The following is a 17,312-nucleotide window of genomic DNA, read 5'->3' as shown; positions in this document are numbered from 1 at the left end:
GAGTCTGTCTGCCACCTGCCCTGAGGGTTACTAAACCATTTAGCAGTGAGGAAGCATTTACGAGAAAGAGGATGTCTTCTGGTCTTTCTGCCCTTTGCTAATCAGACAGGGCATGGTAAAAAAGTGTTCTTAAGTGCTTTTCCTTCCCCCTATTTCTGAGGGCTGATCTGCGCCTCATGCTAAATAACCAAAGGTTATTGCATTATATTTCACAATAATACTAAGTGAGTAGTATGCTACCCAATAACCAAAGGTTACTTAATTCTAATTATCACATAATTTGAACAGATTCAGTTAATTTGGTGTATGGAGACTTATGTCTAAATAAAAGCATGGATGTGCAGACTTGCACTGAAATAACTAAATCAGTTTAGGAAGCCAACTTAGTTTGATTGGCACAAGTGAACAAGCCTTGAATGGTTTAGTCACCCCAAGGCAACTGGAACATTTAAGAGTCTGACCTGCAGACTAAAGTATTGAGAGCAGAAGTGGGGGCTGGGCTGGTTCTATCTAATCTATCTAAAAAAACCAAACAAACATTTCTACATCAGCAAAGGGGGTATCACCAAAAATTTCTGCAGGAAAATATTGATTTTATTTTGGCTGAAATTTCTGTCAGGAAAATCAAACATTTCATTTTGGGTCGACATTAATCTCTGCCTAAGCCACCACAGTCCCTAAAGGGGGTTGTTGTTTCTTCTGCTCCACATTCTCCCCTATGGGCCCCCTTCCTGGTTGGACTATATTTCCCCCAATGCACTGTGCTCTCTCCCTGTGGTTGAATGGCTGAGATACATCATGGGAGTTCCAACCACAGAGATATAACAGTGAATCATCAGGGATGTAGGCTAGCCAGTGAACAAGGCCCATAAGAAAGAGTGGGGCACGAGAGACCTGAAACTACAATTCTCATAAGGCACAGCAGCAGCTCAGGCAGATGCAGAGATTAATGTCAATCTGAAACTAAATGTTTTGACTTTTCTGATGTTGAAATTTTTGGAACTTTTTGTTTTATAATTTTTTTTTATCTTTATCTATCTGTCTATCTGGTCCCCTTTCAGGATGAAATCAGATGAAATATTAGAATTTCCTGTGAGATGAAAATTCCATTTGTCGATCAGCCCTAAATTGGGGTGTGAAAAGAGAACGAGAACTTACAAGTAAGAAGGTAGACCTGACCCTGTTCTTTCCCTGATGAAAGTGTATTATTTTCTTTGGGAGATGCTGATCCTTGATTCCTGCTAACTTCCTTTCTTCCCTATTTTCTCTCCCCCCTACTGCTCTCAATTGTCTGACCTTCAGGCTCAATTTAAGAGATTCCAAGGGGAAACCAACCAAGGTCCTAACCTCATTTGCCTCCTGTGCTTTCATACCTGTCTCAGCAAGATTAATCACATCGAAATCTCTCAGGCTTTTAGCTAAATACGTGCAGTTAAAAGAAAAAAGTGGAAAGGCTGAATTTTACGTTTTCCCACTGTTTTTGTTTTTCACAGCAAATGGTTAATTTTTTGTTTACATTGAAATCCCCGCTGGCTGAGAAAATAATACATCCTTATCCATTAGTAACTGTAGGTGAGTCAGCTACAGTGTCAGCTTTCCCATGCTGCTCAACTAGTGATTTTGACCTTGATGTGAATGGATCACTCACTCGAATGATGAGAGTTAATTTAGTCTTCATAATAGCCAAGAGTTCAACCTTTTCAGAGCAGAGATTGTTTCAGTGAGGCCAAATTATATGCAATCGTTGAGTAATATGAACAGTGATCCACTGCTGTTGCCTTTGGATACAGGCCACCAAAATCATTTTCTTAATAATGGTAGGGATTATAAGGAGCTCCACTTGGTACTATACATTGTAAAGTGTGTGAGATGTACCCACATGTGCAGAAAGTGCTGAGGGAAAATTAAATTGAAGTGATATGTTTTTTGGTTAGTTCTGTGGACATTCCTCTCCCTTGTGGGATGGGTTGCCAAGGTGTAGCTTGAGCTCCTGTGAAAGTTCTGCCTCTTGTATTCATGAGCCCCTCTATAGCTTCATTGTAAACAAGAGGAATGTAGTTGCTGTTGGGTATCGTAGATGAAGAAATCATCTCTCAGATATCTAGGGCTAATTCCATAGTGGGTTTTGAATATCAGAATTGTAAGTCTCTGGACTTGTAAGTCAACGGAAGGTTTTACAGGGTGAGTGGATTTATTCCTAAACCTCAACCCTATAAGTCACAAATGGACAGTTATATCCAGGACTGTGTCCAGTAGGGTTGGATGCAATCTTCTGGCCAGTCACAGATGGAAGTGGGCATTGTGTCTATTTGGGCCGGATGCCTTTCTTTCTGCTGGAAAATAGACTTGAAGAGGTGTCCAGAAGAAGACAGATGCTTAGAACATGATAAATCACACCTCTAGCATGTTAAGGAAAATCAGCATTCTGCCTAACGGAAATGTTGTTTGAGGCGTTTAGAAGAAACAGTGTACAAAATCATGAAAGGTGTGGGCATACCATGGATTTATATAGTGGCAGGATATTTTCTGTCTTATTTTCTATCCCTTTCTTAATGATTCCTAACATTCCATTAGCTTTTTCTAACTGCTGTTGCACATTGAGGAGATGTAGCACTCTATGAAGACAAGCCATGAAACTAGTGGGTGTTTGATTATCCTACACAAGTGGCTTTGATGGACAGTCAGATCTAGTGGGCTGCTGATGTTGGAATTACCTTTGAGCTTCTTGAAGAGGGAGTTTGAAACTGCTCTGAAATATTACAGTCACAAACAGGTGTGTGAAAGTGATATGCAAGTGTAGAAAGTAAGATTATTAATAGTAATTTGACACTGTATCCCATAGTATCTGAAGGCTTTACAAGGTTTAAGTTGAAACTTTCACAATCTTAGTAAGGAGGACACAAAACAATGCTTGCAATTTTCTTAGGGAACAAGAACCAGGATTTAGGTCCTGATCCTGTAATGAGCCCTGCTTAGGCCTTGTATCTGCACAAACTCGCCTTGACTCCAGTGAGATTCTGCACGGGCACAAGGGTCTGCCTTTTCAGATCTCATTGCAGGGTTGGGGCCTCAGTACATTAGGAAGGCTGGGCCAAAGAGGTGTTTAATCATATTTTTGTAGAAAGCAGGTTTGAAAGCCGGTATGCTGAAATGTAAAAAGCTCTGCCACAACTGTTCACAATAGCCACAATTTTTATATTTCATAGAAACTATATTGTGCCAAGTCCCGGATTTCCCAACTGTGCAGTCGGTAGGGCCAGATGCTGGGCTGCTCCCAAAGAGCTCTCTCTGCAGCTCAGGATGGGGAGGGTGCGAAGGTGCCGTTAAACCACCTTATGCCCTGATGATAAGACATCCTTTGTTGATCTGGTTCCTTGGAATAAATTAGAGCAGACTGAAGACTGCTCTAGTCTATGCTATCTACCCATAGCCCTCAGGAGTTACAAAAGGCAGGGATTTCTGGGGAATAGGGGTGTCTGAGCGATTCCCTCTGTCCCCAGGCCACATCCCTTACAGCTGCAGGTGGAGTGGGGAGTGTCACAGGAGGTGTGGTGGGTCTACACAACCCTGAGATTCCCTTATACAAAGCAAATCTTCCAGTGGCCAGATCAACCTGCTTTTCACCATTCGTCTGGCACAAAGCAGACTTACTGTTAGAGAATCAGGGCAAAACACGTAAATTTTTTTTTATGGCAGCTGTGACAAAACTAATTCACATTCATTTCCAAAATAGTAATATTACTGTACATGTGCTATGTGTTAGATGTTAAACACCTAATAACTTAACCACATAGCACACTGGTGATGTAGTAGTGCAAATGAATCTGAAAACCATTGTTTGTTCATTTTGAAATGAAGTAATGGCCACTAGTTGCAAAGTGTATTTTTGTTACTAAAGAAGCAAAATTAAAATGGTAGGAAAACAATACCATTATTAGTTTCAAAAGTTATTTGCTTTGATTAAAAACACCAATAAATGTGTCTTGGTACCAGAACGGCTCCATTTAGCACTTGACATATAATAGGTTTTCTTTCCCCTCACAGTGTAATATCTCCATTGAAATATAATTATTTTGTAGATTGCTCAACTGAATGCCCTTATAAACATGCGGTTAGGGAACTCACTCCAGTGATCGTCACAGCATCATGACAATATGCACAATTGATATACATGTTAGGGATGTTGTAAGAGCAAAGAAGGTAATTTGTTGCACAGCAATTACCCTAATGCATTTTTAAAAGCATAAAATAAAGAATACTTTCATTTGTTGTAAAGGTACTCTGGATGCTTATGTATGGCAATGACGGAATATTTTGATTCAATCAATTTTATCCTTTTTTTTTTCTTCAGTTAGATAATTACATTTACCAGTTAAAAATGCCATTTTAAATATATATAGATATTTTGTCCAAATGTTTAAAGATGTCTTCAAAAATGTATGCTGTAATGTGACAGCAGGGTTCTCATTAATCTAGCTCCAATTACTATCTATTAACAATTAGTATAAACGTACATTTATTAGATAGCTTGAAAGTTTAAAAGTGTTTGGAAGATAGTACAGCAGTTGTGTTACGTTTTCAGACTCCATTTCACTTTTGGCCAGGTTGACCCTTAGTGTTTTCCCATTTCTCTTCTTGGAATAGCTCCCCCAAAAAGGGGAGGAAGGAAGAGAAGACTAGATGTAGATGGCTGTTGATCTAGGCCAGGGCTAAAGTCTGTGGGAACTTGGAGGGAAAGCCCACTATACTAGTAAATGGTTTTTTTTAACTTAACCTTTTCTTGTGCCACTTTACTGGAGCAATAACAGCAGAATAAAACTGCAGTAATGAGCCCCAGTCCTGATATAAAATCAGCCAATCTGAAGAAAGCTGCAGTTTTTCAGAGTGTTTGATTTAGAAGGCTGAATTTTGTCCTGACCTACATGGGGTTGAACCTGTTGTAGGTGAGGGCAGAATTTGGCCCAGTTTTGCCTCGCTAGTCAGGGGCTAGAGCAAAAGGAGCCATGGGGTGGAAAGGCTTCATGGGAATAAACATACTTTTTCTGTGAAATGCTGAGTATGGTACAGTTGGACACTTCAGATAGGGGAGTGTAATAGGAGGTGTAGTGAGTCTGCACAACCCAAGGATTCCCTTATACAAGATGAATCCTCCAGTGGCCACATCAAACTGCTTTTCACCACAAGACTTTTCATTGACCTCTCCTAAAAGGAATTACAGGGCTTGATCCTGCAAGGGGCTGAGCATTTTGGCCTTGAGTACTCAGTTGTTGCAGAACTGAGCCCATATTCTCTACAGATGGACCATTAGGTGGGATAGCCCTTTTTAATAGCTTCCCCCAATGAAAGCCATTATGATCTGGACAGGATAACCAGACATCCCAATAAAATCGGGACTGTCCCGATTTTGAGATGTTTGTCCCGCGTCCAGACCGATCTCTGGTTGGAATGCAATTTTTATCCTGATATTTTGCGCCGGCTTTTTTTTTTTTTTTTGCTTTCGGGCAGCCGGCAGCACTCGGCTTTTTGTTTGTTTGTTTTTGTTTTTGGCCCCCACCCCCGGTGTCCCGATATTTTCTTCATCTCATCTGGTCACCCTAGATCTGGATACAAAGAGAGTCCTCTCCTGTGAATGATGCAGGGGGATAGTCAGAAAATGTTTAGCAGTCTCTTGGCAGAACAGCCTGATTGCTGCATGGGCTGGTTCTGGATAGTTGTATCCAACAGGTTTGTGGAGGGAGAAGGGAATGCAAAATGTTGAAATCTGCCACAACTTCTAAGTTATGCTTAAGGTTTGCAAATGTAAACAAAACCCTGAGATCACTATAAATTAAATTTCAAATCACACTTGCTGGGCTACGTAATTTATGCAACTCTCATATTTTTACCCTGGAGATTTCCAGTGGACAAACATTCACTTGGCTGTCACAACTGTGCCACAGATGGGATGAGGACCAGGGAGACTGTCTTGTAAACATTTGTGATGCTCAGTTTCAGTTTGTGATTATTCCTCTTACTGCTAGATAAGGACAGCGTTTAAAGATCAGAACCCAGGAACTTTAACAAAGGGGTCATAGAACCTCACAAGCTATAGAGATTCCCACCTTGTGTATTCCTATTTAATTAAATAGTGCCTTATCAGATATTGAATATTGTAAGGCATGGCTGTCTGGGACACTTGGACCACTGGCAGTACTAAATTTCTTTGAGATTATAAAATTTAATAGAAGGCTAATTTAAAAAAAAAAAGAGTAAACGAAATCTGTTCTCTTCTTCAAAGTTTGTCCTATTTCATCCCTTATGTTGTACTGCAACAACGTGATGACCTATTCTTTCTGAGCGACAGTCACCCATTGGCAGAGGACTCCTGCCATGAACCTGTAGCGTGGAACACTGCTGGCCTGCCTCACCCCCGCCAACACCATTACCACACATAGAACACTACCCCCAGTACACTCCTGGAGGAATACTGATTCAGTTCAAGAATTCTATCTGTCAATCTGAGAACATGGGGAGCAAAAAATGGTGACATACATTAAATTATTAATTGAAAATGGTGTGCTCAGCCTTAATAATTGGGACTTGGGTTACTTATGTAAAAGTAAGGTTTTCTGAGAAACCTCAAACACTTTGTGTGTGGCCGGGTAAAGAGTGCAAGATGTAGCCCAAAGTAACTCTCGAGAGTGGAAAAAAATTTTTACTTAAAAGAAAAGAAAGGATAATTGACCTAAGTAATTATTTTAGTGTGTCTATAATGAAAGCTCTTTGTCCAGGACAATGGTCTTTTAGCCTTGTTAACTGGTATTCTGCAAAAATGCGTAAGATTGTTACAGTTGCTGAACAAAATCCATTTGACTGAGCATAATCACTTTGTTGTGGTGCGAGGCATAATAGCAGTTGCAGCGAAAATTTGAAGCAATTTTAAATATTCTTTTCACTGAAATTGTTTATCCACATTGCCAAAGCCTTTAAGGAAGTACTGATGTTTTTCACATTGTCAGGAGCAGCTGTGTTGGTCTGCTGTGGTTGTCTACCCACTAACTAGGCAGATGGTAGACAGTAGCTGAGGTGTGTCTGCTGTATTCAGAACTAACTTTTCTGGCTTGCAGAAAGCACAGCTGCCACACTATTATGATGATGATCCTTATGTATTTCAGACATGGGAGGCCTTATATAGAGCCATGTGCTTTGAAGGGGGTGATTAAGGTCTTTAGTGCATTGAATAAGCACTTACATACTCAAACTGCCGAGCGGTGTGAAAATATGAACTCCCGGTTAATTGGAATTTTGGATAGGGATCAGGGCAGGAGGTGTTCTCTAAGAATTGAGCAAGATTGTTTGTCACAGATAAAAGCATCTTACTGTTAATATATTAACGTAAAGACTTCTACAACAAACATTAGATACAAATGAGTCTGCTAAAAGAATTCATTTATTTTACCTCTTCTATACATGTCTTTTATTTAGAGTGACTGATAGTAGATGAAGACATGTAGAGAAATGAGTGGTTGATTAAAACCAGAGATTACCCCATGTAATTACATTTGGGAGGTGGCAAAACTCAGTTATCATGTATGAACTTTGCCAAGACAAAACCAGAGCCAAGTCTGGTCATGGATCTATGGCCTATAGAAATATAGAGCTTTACAGTACCCCAGTTTCTGCTGCTCACTTGATAGACTCATTAAAATAACGATTTCCTCATTCTCCTTCTGGTGTAGGGAGAGCTGGAAGCAGTTGAGCAGGTAGGGGTAATAAGTAGTGCTTGGGGCCCGAGGAAGCAATGAGACACTGACAAGATGCTCCAATTCCTGTTGATCTGAGGTGTTCATTCATTCTACCTCTAATTGAAACCATTTTCCTTGCTAATAAACCATTTCATCATGCTAGTGTTAGTAGAAGGGACATGCTGTTGCCAAGTAATTAAAACCCAATCCAAGTCAATGGAAAGACTTGTTGGGTTAGGTTGCTTATGACTGAATGCTGTTTATCAATTTGTGCCTTCACTATGTATATTTTTTCAACTCTCTCTGAAAACTCTGTCAGGTACAAAATCATATGAAATTAATATTGGCATTATTAAGGTCTCCATCATGTTAACATCATAAGCCCTGAGAGTTAACGTTTCAATTAATATTGTTAAAAATTAAATTGAAGCAATTTCTTCTGAGAGTCTTTACTGATAAGTTCCACCAGTTTCAAATTAATTGGTGGGTTCAGTTCAGTTCCTAGTGTGTATGTACTACCCCAGAATGACCATCACCATTAATTGTTGTCTAAATAAAGAGTCAAGTATTGAATGGACATGGAGACTGACTTATCCTCTTAGGGCAGGTCTTCACTACGGGGGAAGAGGGGGGTGTCAATTTAAGATACGCAAATTCAGCTACGCGAATAACGTAGCTGAATTCGACGTATCGCAGCCGACTTACCCCACTGTAGGACGGCGGCAAAATCGACCTTTGCGGCTTCCTGTCGATGGCGCTTACTCCCACCTCCGCTGGTGGAGTAAGAGCGTCGATTCGGGGATCGATTGTTGCGTCCCGATGGGACGCGATAAATTGATCCCCGAGAGGTCGATTTCTACCCGCCGATTCAGGCGGGTAGTGTAGACCTAGCCTAAGTCTTAGACTAATCCTTCAGATTAGTTTGAAATATGTTGCCGGGACAGCATGAGGAATCTTGCTCTGCTGGTGCCTATGCTATACCTTTTCTGGGCATAAAGGAGATGATTTCTGTCTCCTAAACTTGCTAAGAAGAAATGTTTTCCCCCAGCAATAAAAATATCTAAGGACATAATACCCCACAGTTCTTTCAGAGAAGTTAGATCTCTCAAAGCATTAACAAAAGTAACATGAACTTGGAATTGCTATAATAAAATACCTTTTCCTTCTTCATAATCTGTAAGGAATTTCAGTTGACCTTGAATTAGGAAGCAGTGGTGGGTGAATTTATTTCTGAAATGCCTGGTACATTGTGTTCATTGCCCGGCAATCTAACCCAATGCTATCATTCTCCATATGTCGATTTGTAAAATATAAGAACAATAACTTGCTTGTATATGATAGAAACAGCTGATAAGAAAAGACAGGAAAGGCTGGCCACTTGGTGCAATGTAAGTGGGAACAGAGAAATATGTTCAATTATATCTTAGTAGAGCTCTGGAATCAATGGCCCAGAGGAGGGTGTACAAGAGCAAACAAAGGAGGATGCCTCATGGAGCTGAAGAAAAAAGCTAGCGCATCATGATCAGGAAAGGACAAAGGAAATAGCCTGATCCCTCAGAAGCCGATGGAGGCAGACCTGCAAGCAAAGTACAAGGTGAGCAGGTTTACAGCAATAACAAAAAGTACTGTAGGGTTAGAGGATCATGTGGAGATGGTCACAGAAGAAAGCAAAAGTACTGTAGTGCTAAGGGAAAAGGTTTTCTGGAAGCCACAGATATCAGAAAGCACACTAAAGGCAACCATAAAGGTGAAGGAGATGAAGATCAAGGGTGGAGTAGAGGACTAATGAGCTGGAAGAAGATTTAGAGCAAGCAGGAAGACCCCACCTGAACCAGCTAACATGAGAGATGAAAGAACACAGGGTGGTAAATAGGAGAAGTGATTTCTTCAAGTTGGTGAACAATATCAGGGATAGGAAATGAAAAAATCTGCCTGAATTGAGACAGGAAAAAAGGTGCAGAAAAGAAATGGCCTGGGAAAGTGAGGAAATTGGTGAAAGTTCTTACAAGGACACCTATATTTGGAAAGAAAAATAATTCCTGTTTTCCTCATTGTAGAGGGCATGATGGTAGACATCGCTCTATAGAAAGTAAGTAGGATGGTTTTGCAGATCTAGAGAGGGAAAGCAGCAAGGATAGATGGAGTCATGGAAATATATCTAGCCACGGAGTATATACTGTGCTGTGGAAATCCTTAATAGGGCATCATGCTGGCATGTGCTTGCATTCAGCTCATTTTTCTATCAGAATGTGATGATTTAACTTTCTGTAGTGTTAAATGTATGTAGAAATATATGCTACCAGATGACCTATGAGTTCAGCTCCATCAGGGCTCTACTATATGCACTTCTAGTAGGAAGAGGAAGTCTGAGACAGAAAGTAGTGAGGGTGTTTGATAGTAAAGAATGAGTAAGAGAACTTCTAGGTCTGAGACCTCTAGCCCCAATAGTCTCCATCAGGCATGATTTATTTAATACACATGCATATATCAATTGAATATCTTTTCCTACAATGTAACCTCACTAATCCAATTTCACTGATCTACACACTTTGTACACAGTGTGTAGATTAGAAGGAAAAAAAGAGCTGTCTCTCCTCACTTCTTTATAAAGATTTAATAGCACGGTGCAGTAGTGAGTTATAATGGGATTAAAATTTGTTACTTTAGAAGATATATGGCATTATAGTTACTATTCTATTATGAAGCATTATACTTCTAAAAGGAAGCTAAAATTGTCAGACTACACAAGCAAAGTACATTGTGGTGCATTAATCTCCTTTCTATTGTATTTGTTCATTTACTGCACTAACCATAAAAATGGTGGAAGACTAGGAAGAAACTTCTCCCCCGGGTAGATCTATAACAATGTTTCTTGCATCATCTTTTGGAGCTTCTGGTACTGATCCAGCTTGGAGACCAGATACTAATTGGATGGATCACTGGTCTGATCTAGTATGGAAGTTGCATTATTGATACTTGCCAATTTGCAGCATTCAATCATTTGCCGGGTCTCTCAGTTACTAGTGCAAATTAGCTAGGTTCTACTGTAATTTCTACACATGCTTTACAGATACGGTGTCTGATATTTTCTGTTTCTGCAGGTGTGATATAACATTGACCCCGTCTCTTCTCTTAATCATGAACGGGGCACTTTTCAATCCTGCTATAACAGGAAAAAATGAAAGAACCAAAGACTTGGGACATTCTCTGGGAATTATGGTGTATGTTTTCAGCTGTTCAGAACAAATCGACAGAAAGGTACTGTATTGATTAAAATCATAGAAAAATCTTACAGCTTGCTAGCAATTAATGAGCTACAAAACTGGGTAGTATTCCTGCAACCCACAAGAACCCAGCACTTGTAAATTACTCCTTTCTGAAAGACAAAGTACAAATGAATCTGTCAACCTTTTACTCCGAATATTTGGGAAAAAAGAGTTTCTCAGTCTGATTTTGCCTTATTAGTAAGAGGCCTGGATATATTCAGTAATGTAGCCTCGGAGCCAAATCTTCATCTCTACTCTATCCCCTTTTGGTGGCACAGAGGGGACAGAAAGATGGCTTAAACAGCCAGCTGGAGATTCACCAAGTATTGGGGAATCTTTGATGGACATAGAGACAGCATAGCTGGCTCTGTACCACCTGCTTTTCGCCCATGCTCCCTGACATGAGCAGGCAGGAGCATGTGTTCATCAGCAAAAGGGAAGGGTCTGACATACACGCTGTGGGATATCCATGTTTTGTTTAAATTACTAGTAAATAGAAGGGTTTTTCTACACACGAGGCTTTGTGTAGTCTTTGGGTAGGTGCTTTGCATTGTTCAGAACTTCCATTTGATTTCATCTTTGTTTTCTAGCTTGAATAAATCCTGATTTTATTTAAAATAATTTTCAAATTACTGTTATTTTGGGATGAGGATTGTGAGCCATAAATGTAGAAAAAGAAAACCACCCATTGCGTTGTGCAAAATGCCCTCCTTGGGCACTTGGCCAAAGCATCAGGCTTGGGGAGCTCTACCCCAAATATGCTGCCAGAGCAGTAGCTATGGACAGCTGAGGCATGGGAAAACCTAAAGAACCGGGGCCAAATGCAGGGGAGATACAAGTTAGACCACCTCGTCCCCAGACTAATTTAGACCCTCTCACTTTTAGTTAGGCTCTCACTCTCAGATTTTATTTGACTGACTTGACTTAGGTCCATTTTACTGGTGTGTAATGGAGTCTACAGTGGTGTAGTTTGTGCTGAGAAGCCAGAAGAGAGGAAAAGCTGCTTTAACTTGCAACTTCTTCTAGTTCCTTGGCAAGTCCCACCAACTTACACCCCCTTAGACATCTGTAGACTCCGTGTAAGAGGGAGTCTAACATCAGTGTAGTGGACTCTGAATTAGTGTTAGGGGTTCAGTCTGATTCCTACCACCTTCTGCGTGACCTCTGGATTTGACACCAAGAGGCGGAGCAAGAATGAGGAACTGAAAGTGAGAGGCGAGGGGGAGCACAAGAGAGAAAATCTTTAGCTGTAGCAGAGAATAAAGTTTGATTTAAAGATCTTAGAAGAGAAATGAAGTGCTTGTGTGACATCTGGAAGCCCCAGGACTGCTGGGAGCTGTAGTGCATTGAGAAAAAGGAGTTTGTGGTTTATTTTGTGGGTGAAAACTCAGGGCCAGATGCTCAGCATAGCATGACAGTCAATGGAGCTGTGCTCATTTATATCTGCTGAGGGTCTGGCCCTCATATTGAAGGTTAAAATGTATTGAAGGTTAAAATGTATTAAAAACATGTTTAAATAATTTACCTTCTTTAAGGCTTTGTCCAGTCTAGTTCCAAGTGAAGACTCTCAAACAATTGTAATAGGTACAATTAAACCAGGAAAGGACACTTTGTCTTGTTACATTTCATGATGAAAGAGGATGTGTATATTAGATACAGGGATTTGATAACTGAATTCCAGAAATTAATTGGCAAAAATTACAAACGTCCCTGTCTTGCATGTTGTCAGCATAAAGGTGATCACTCATCCGTTATCAGTAAGTAACTTGTACAAGTGGGATCACAGTGCTATTAAGCAACAGCAAAAGAACAGGTTGTAGGAAATGCCAAAGAAGAACAGGCCTTAGGTCAGTCTAGTGGGGCATTCTCCCTCCCACAGTGTCCTAGATTTGTAGAAGAAGGTTAAAAACTCCACATGCAGTATAGCACCTGTCCAGTGGTGGGATGCCATGTCATTGGCAGTTGGTGGTGGTTGTGGAATCCCTTCCCACCCCCGTTAAGCCAGACAGTTTATGCCCTGAAGCACGAGGATTGATATGCCTTCTGTCTTTGTGTCCTAACTAGCGTTACTGCAAATGTAGCATGCAGTCATGGAATGGATTTCTGAGGCTCTTCCGAGGAATGTAGACAATGCTAGAATATTAAGATATGGCTATTGCACATAGTATATTGAAATCTGCTGGACAAGTGGGACCAATCACAAGATTGTACTAGGATAAGGTAAAGACGATTCTACTGTGCATGAGTGTGATGGGGTATACCAACCCCACTCTGGGCCTGCAGGGGTTAATGGGAGCCTGTGGGTGCATTGAGCCATGCCCTGCTACACATAAGTGTCAAACCTGGAGGGAGAAGTTAGAAGGCCTGAAACTGGCTCAGTTAGGGAGGAGTAAGGAAAAAGAGCAGATTGCTGACTCTCTCTCTTTCTCTCTCTCAGTGTGAGTGAAACCTGGCTGGAGTCAAAGATTTGAGTGGGACTGCTGGCAGACAGAGCCACTCTGAAGGAAGGTAGACCTGCAACAGGGAGCCCACGGCAGTTGGGCAGGGGCTGCAGAAAGTGCATCCACCCAGGACTCTTCATGCTGGTGGAGGGGTCTGCAGGGACCAGGAAAACTGCTGAGTCAGGGACTGTCCTGCAAGGGGAGCGGAGAAAACTCTCCTTCAGTAAAACCAGCTGGTTAGCAGAAAGTGCTGACAAGCTCTGCAATGAGCCTGTGCCAGGGGCTTAGCAGGAATGGAACTGATATAGTGGGAGCCCAGAAAGAGGCTGAGGTAAAGGGAGAAGTAGGAAGTAGCCCAGGGAGGCAGCCAGGGGTCTGGGTAGTCAGACCTTGACTGCCTATCCAAGGGTCCCTAGACTGGAACCCGATGAAGATGAAGGGCCTAGGTTCCCCTACCAGCCTTCTGAGGAAAGTGGAGTGCCCTTCCCTCCCCCCCCCCACTCACGGGGTAAGGGTTATTGAAACGTCTGACACTAGAGGTAAGGACTAATGAGTCTGGGCTCAGACTGGGGTTCCAATGGGAAGTTGAAGGGATATTGGTTTACACTGAGAGGCGCAGGCCTATAGTGACCAAGCTGGAGGGCCAAGATGCAAGAAGAAGCAGATCACCACCAGGCTGGGATAGTGCTGTCAGCAAGGACGCTAAAGGAGAAGAGCCTGCTATGCCATGCCCAGCCACCTGGGTGTGCCAGCTGGTGAGTCACACAATTGCAATAAGTCTAAAGGATACAGAGCACTGCCTTGTATAAACCAGAAAAATTCAGAGACCAAAGTGAGAGCTACACTCATCATTGACCCTGATGAAAACAGTTTCAGTTCTTTGATTTGAGTATGAATTCAGATTGAATTAAGTGGAGAGGATTGTTGAGTGAGAGGGGAAGTGTGTTTTTGGATGCAGTCTTATCCTTGCTTGCTGATTTTCCCTCACATAATTAGTTCATTCAGAAATAGTCTGATTGACTAATGGTATACCCTTAATTTTTATAGCCACTATTGCTGAGGAGATTATGTATGTTGTACTACTGTAAGCAAGAAGTTGCACTGCTTTAGAATCTAATTCATTGCTATGATGTGTGTCTTCTTTTTTACTGGATCTGATCTACCTTATTTTACTAACCATCTTGATTTTAAACTAATACTTCAAAAATAGAATAGTATGACCCTCTTGTTAGGCTGTTTCTTGTTCTTTCTTTTCCCAGAGACTATAAGAAATTGCCCCCTTAATGTCAAATGATAGGCATATTTGCCAATCAACTAAATAAAATTGCACGTATGGCTTAACCCATAAGTGCGTGGTGGTAGATAAAAATATAGGTGAGTGTTTTGATAGTGCAGTTCGTTTAGCACTAGGACTATGTAAGAGAGACTCGAAATGGAAGAGAAGCTCAGATTGTGCGCTAGCATGTCATGTAGATCATACAATACAGCTCCTCCAGTACACGCTTACTGTCTTGATTGCTGTGTTGATACAGGCATCGGCTCATAATGTGTTGAGGCAGCCAGAGATGTCAAAGAATGCAATTTTAGACTGTTTCTGTGTTAAAGTGCATGTTCTCAGCAGAATGGGTTTACCCTCATATCAAAGACGTAAGTTTCACACCTTGAAAAGGATGCCTGGCATATTTGGGTAGACAATACACTGACGGGCAAAAATTAAAAATCTGTTCATTTGGACCTGTTCTTGCTCTTGCTATTTTTGGGCCAGATTATGTCGCATTGTTCGACTGATGCACAAGGGGAGGGTGCAAGGAGCCCCCTTGTTGCATTCCTGTGCCCCAGTAAGTATAATTGCCATTCTTGTTCTCCCTACAGTGCAGAAATTGCTGATGTTGCGCACCCCCTCTGGCAGAAGACACCCTGAAAGAGAGAAGATGGAAGCAGGACCGTGGTCCTCCTGTCTTCCCTATGCATCAGGCAGCACAACTGGCTGGATGCATGCAGGATTAAGCTGCATCCCCTGAAGAAATATACTGATTGGTGCACCCTGCATGCCCCCTGAGAAGCTCTATGGGAATTTCTGCCTCCTTGAGAAATCACTTCATGGGGCAGTGCATTTCTAATGTGAGACTGTGCCTGAAAAGGTACTGTTAAGAGCCCTGTTTTTTGCAAAAGATCAGAGGGCCTGAATTGTGCTAGCAGGTGATACACTACTGACCTATTGGTGTCAAGTATCAGGGGGTAGCCGTGTTAGTCTGTATCTACAAAAACAACAAGGAGTCTGGTGGCACCTTAAAGACTAACAGATTTATTTGGGTATAAGCTTTCGTGGGTAAAAATGCTTGCATCTGAAGAAGTGAGATGAAAGCTTATGCCCAAATAAATCTGTTAGTCTTTAAGGTGCCACCAGACTCCTTGTTGCTTTTACTGACCTATTAGTGCCTCACAGCTAAAACACAATGTCCCGTGGAACAGCTCCTTTTGTACCAATCTCAAAAGGTACAGTGTGCTGTCAGGGACAGACTTAGCCATCACTTTAGCACTTGCTACATATACATATATCCATTCAATTTAATGAAATAAACTGGGCTGTAAGGAGTGAACCAAACCTACCTCCTGTATTTAAAACACACTACTCTGTTCTATCTTAGTATTCTAGGGCCAGATCTCACCACTTATACTTTTCTCCCATCTCCCCCTCGTTAGCCAACTGCAAATATCTACAAAGGTTTATGCCAGACTGGAGTGTGGGGTTGCTTTGATGAATACATTTCTGTGGAGGTGCTGTCTGTGGTAGCTGGTCAAGTTAAAACCACACAGGAAAAAAGGACCCAGAAACAAGGTAATTTTTCAGGTTTAATTATGTGCCATCCTATGGCACAACAACCTGTTTCTTAAGGTTTAATGTTTTAGGGGAATCCATTGAACTGAAAACAGTAGTGGGGATCTTCATAACACTTAATCTGGGATATGCAGAAAGAGCAGAACTTCCCGAAAACTTAGTTCTTTTTCAGTAAATATAAAATCTAAGATTTTTTTTCTCTTTGCAAATTAATGGCCCAGTATAGCAGTATTTAGGTAAAGCTCATACTAACAGGAACCCCACCCCCTGATGAAACTGAAAAGATTGAGGAACTAGCATCAGATCAATTTAACAATAAAATCTTAACGTGAGTCCTTATTTACAGTAGTGCACTTCTCCATCAGAAGATAGAGATTTTTGAAAACTGTGCAGGGGCTAATGTCAGGATTCTAACTTTCTTGGAATATAAATAAGGGAAGAAAATTTCCACATTTTATAACTCATTCTATAAGCTTGATCCTGCCTGTTAGCTATTTCAGGTATTCATATTGCTTAATAAATCTCCTGGAAAATCTATTCCAACAGTACTTTCTTTCTTGTTTGTTCCTGGAGAAACCTCTTCTTGTTAAAGACTAAAGTAAAGTGATAAATTGCATCTATAACGACTAGATCTAGACAGGTATGCCTATTTAAGATGACAGAGAAAAAAATAAATTCTCATAGAATTATTAAGGATTTTTTGTCTGAAAGTTTCAAGGGATGCTCATTCCCAGAAGTTCCCAACTCAGTCTGTGTTATCTCTTCATCTCTTGTATTATTCTATAGAAGGGTATATGTTTTCTTTTTGAAAATTGACTTGGTGTCAAATGTTTCTCTTGTGCTTATAAAATTCTGAGGTAGTTGTTTAATCTAAGGCAAGAATATTTTGATCTACAAACTTCTAGTGAGTTTTTTGGTTTTTGGTTTTCTTTTTGCTGCTTAGTCCTGTCTTTTTTCATTAACAATTTTTAGCTATATAATTTTTTGGTGCAATCCTGGTGAAGGATTCCTTGCCCAGAGAGTAGAGACCAAATTCAGACAT

General features: G+C 40.9%; 1 pseudogene; it reads left to right on the top strand.

Moving 5' to 3' along the window:
- The first annotated feature begins 9,288 nt into the window (after positions 1 to 9,288).
- LOC117884984 overlaps positions 9,289 to 17,312 on the top strand; it is a 195,000-nt pseudogene continuing 186,976 nt past the window's right edge.

Source organism: Trachemys scripta, chromosome 11 (assembly GCF_013100865.1).
Source record: "Trachemys scripta elegans isolate TJP31775 chromosome 11, CAS_Tse_1.0, whole genome shotgun sequence".
NCBI lineage: Eukaryota > Metazoa > Chordata > Testudines > Emydidae > Trachemys > Trachemys scripta.
The sequence above is the reverse complement of the archived record's forward strand: the minus strand, read 5'-3'. Positions and strand labels throughout refer to the sequence as shown.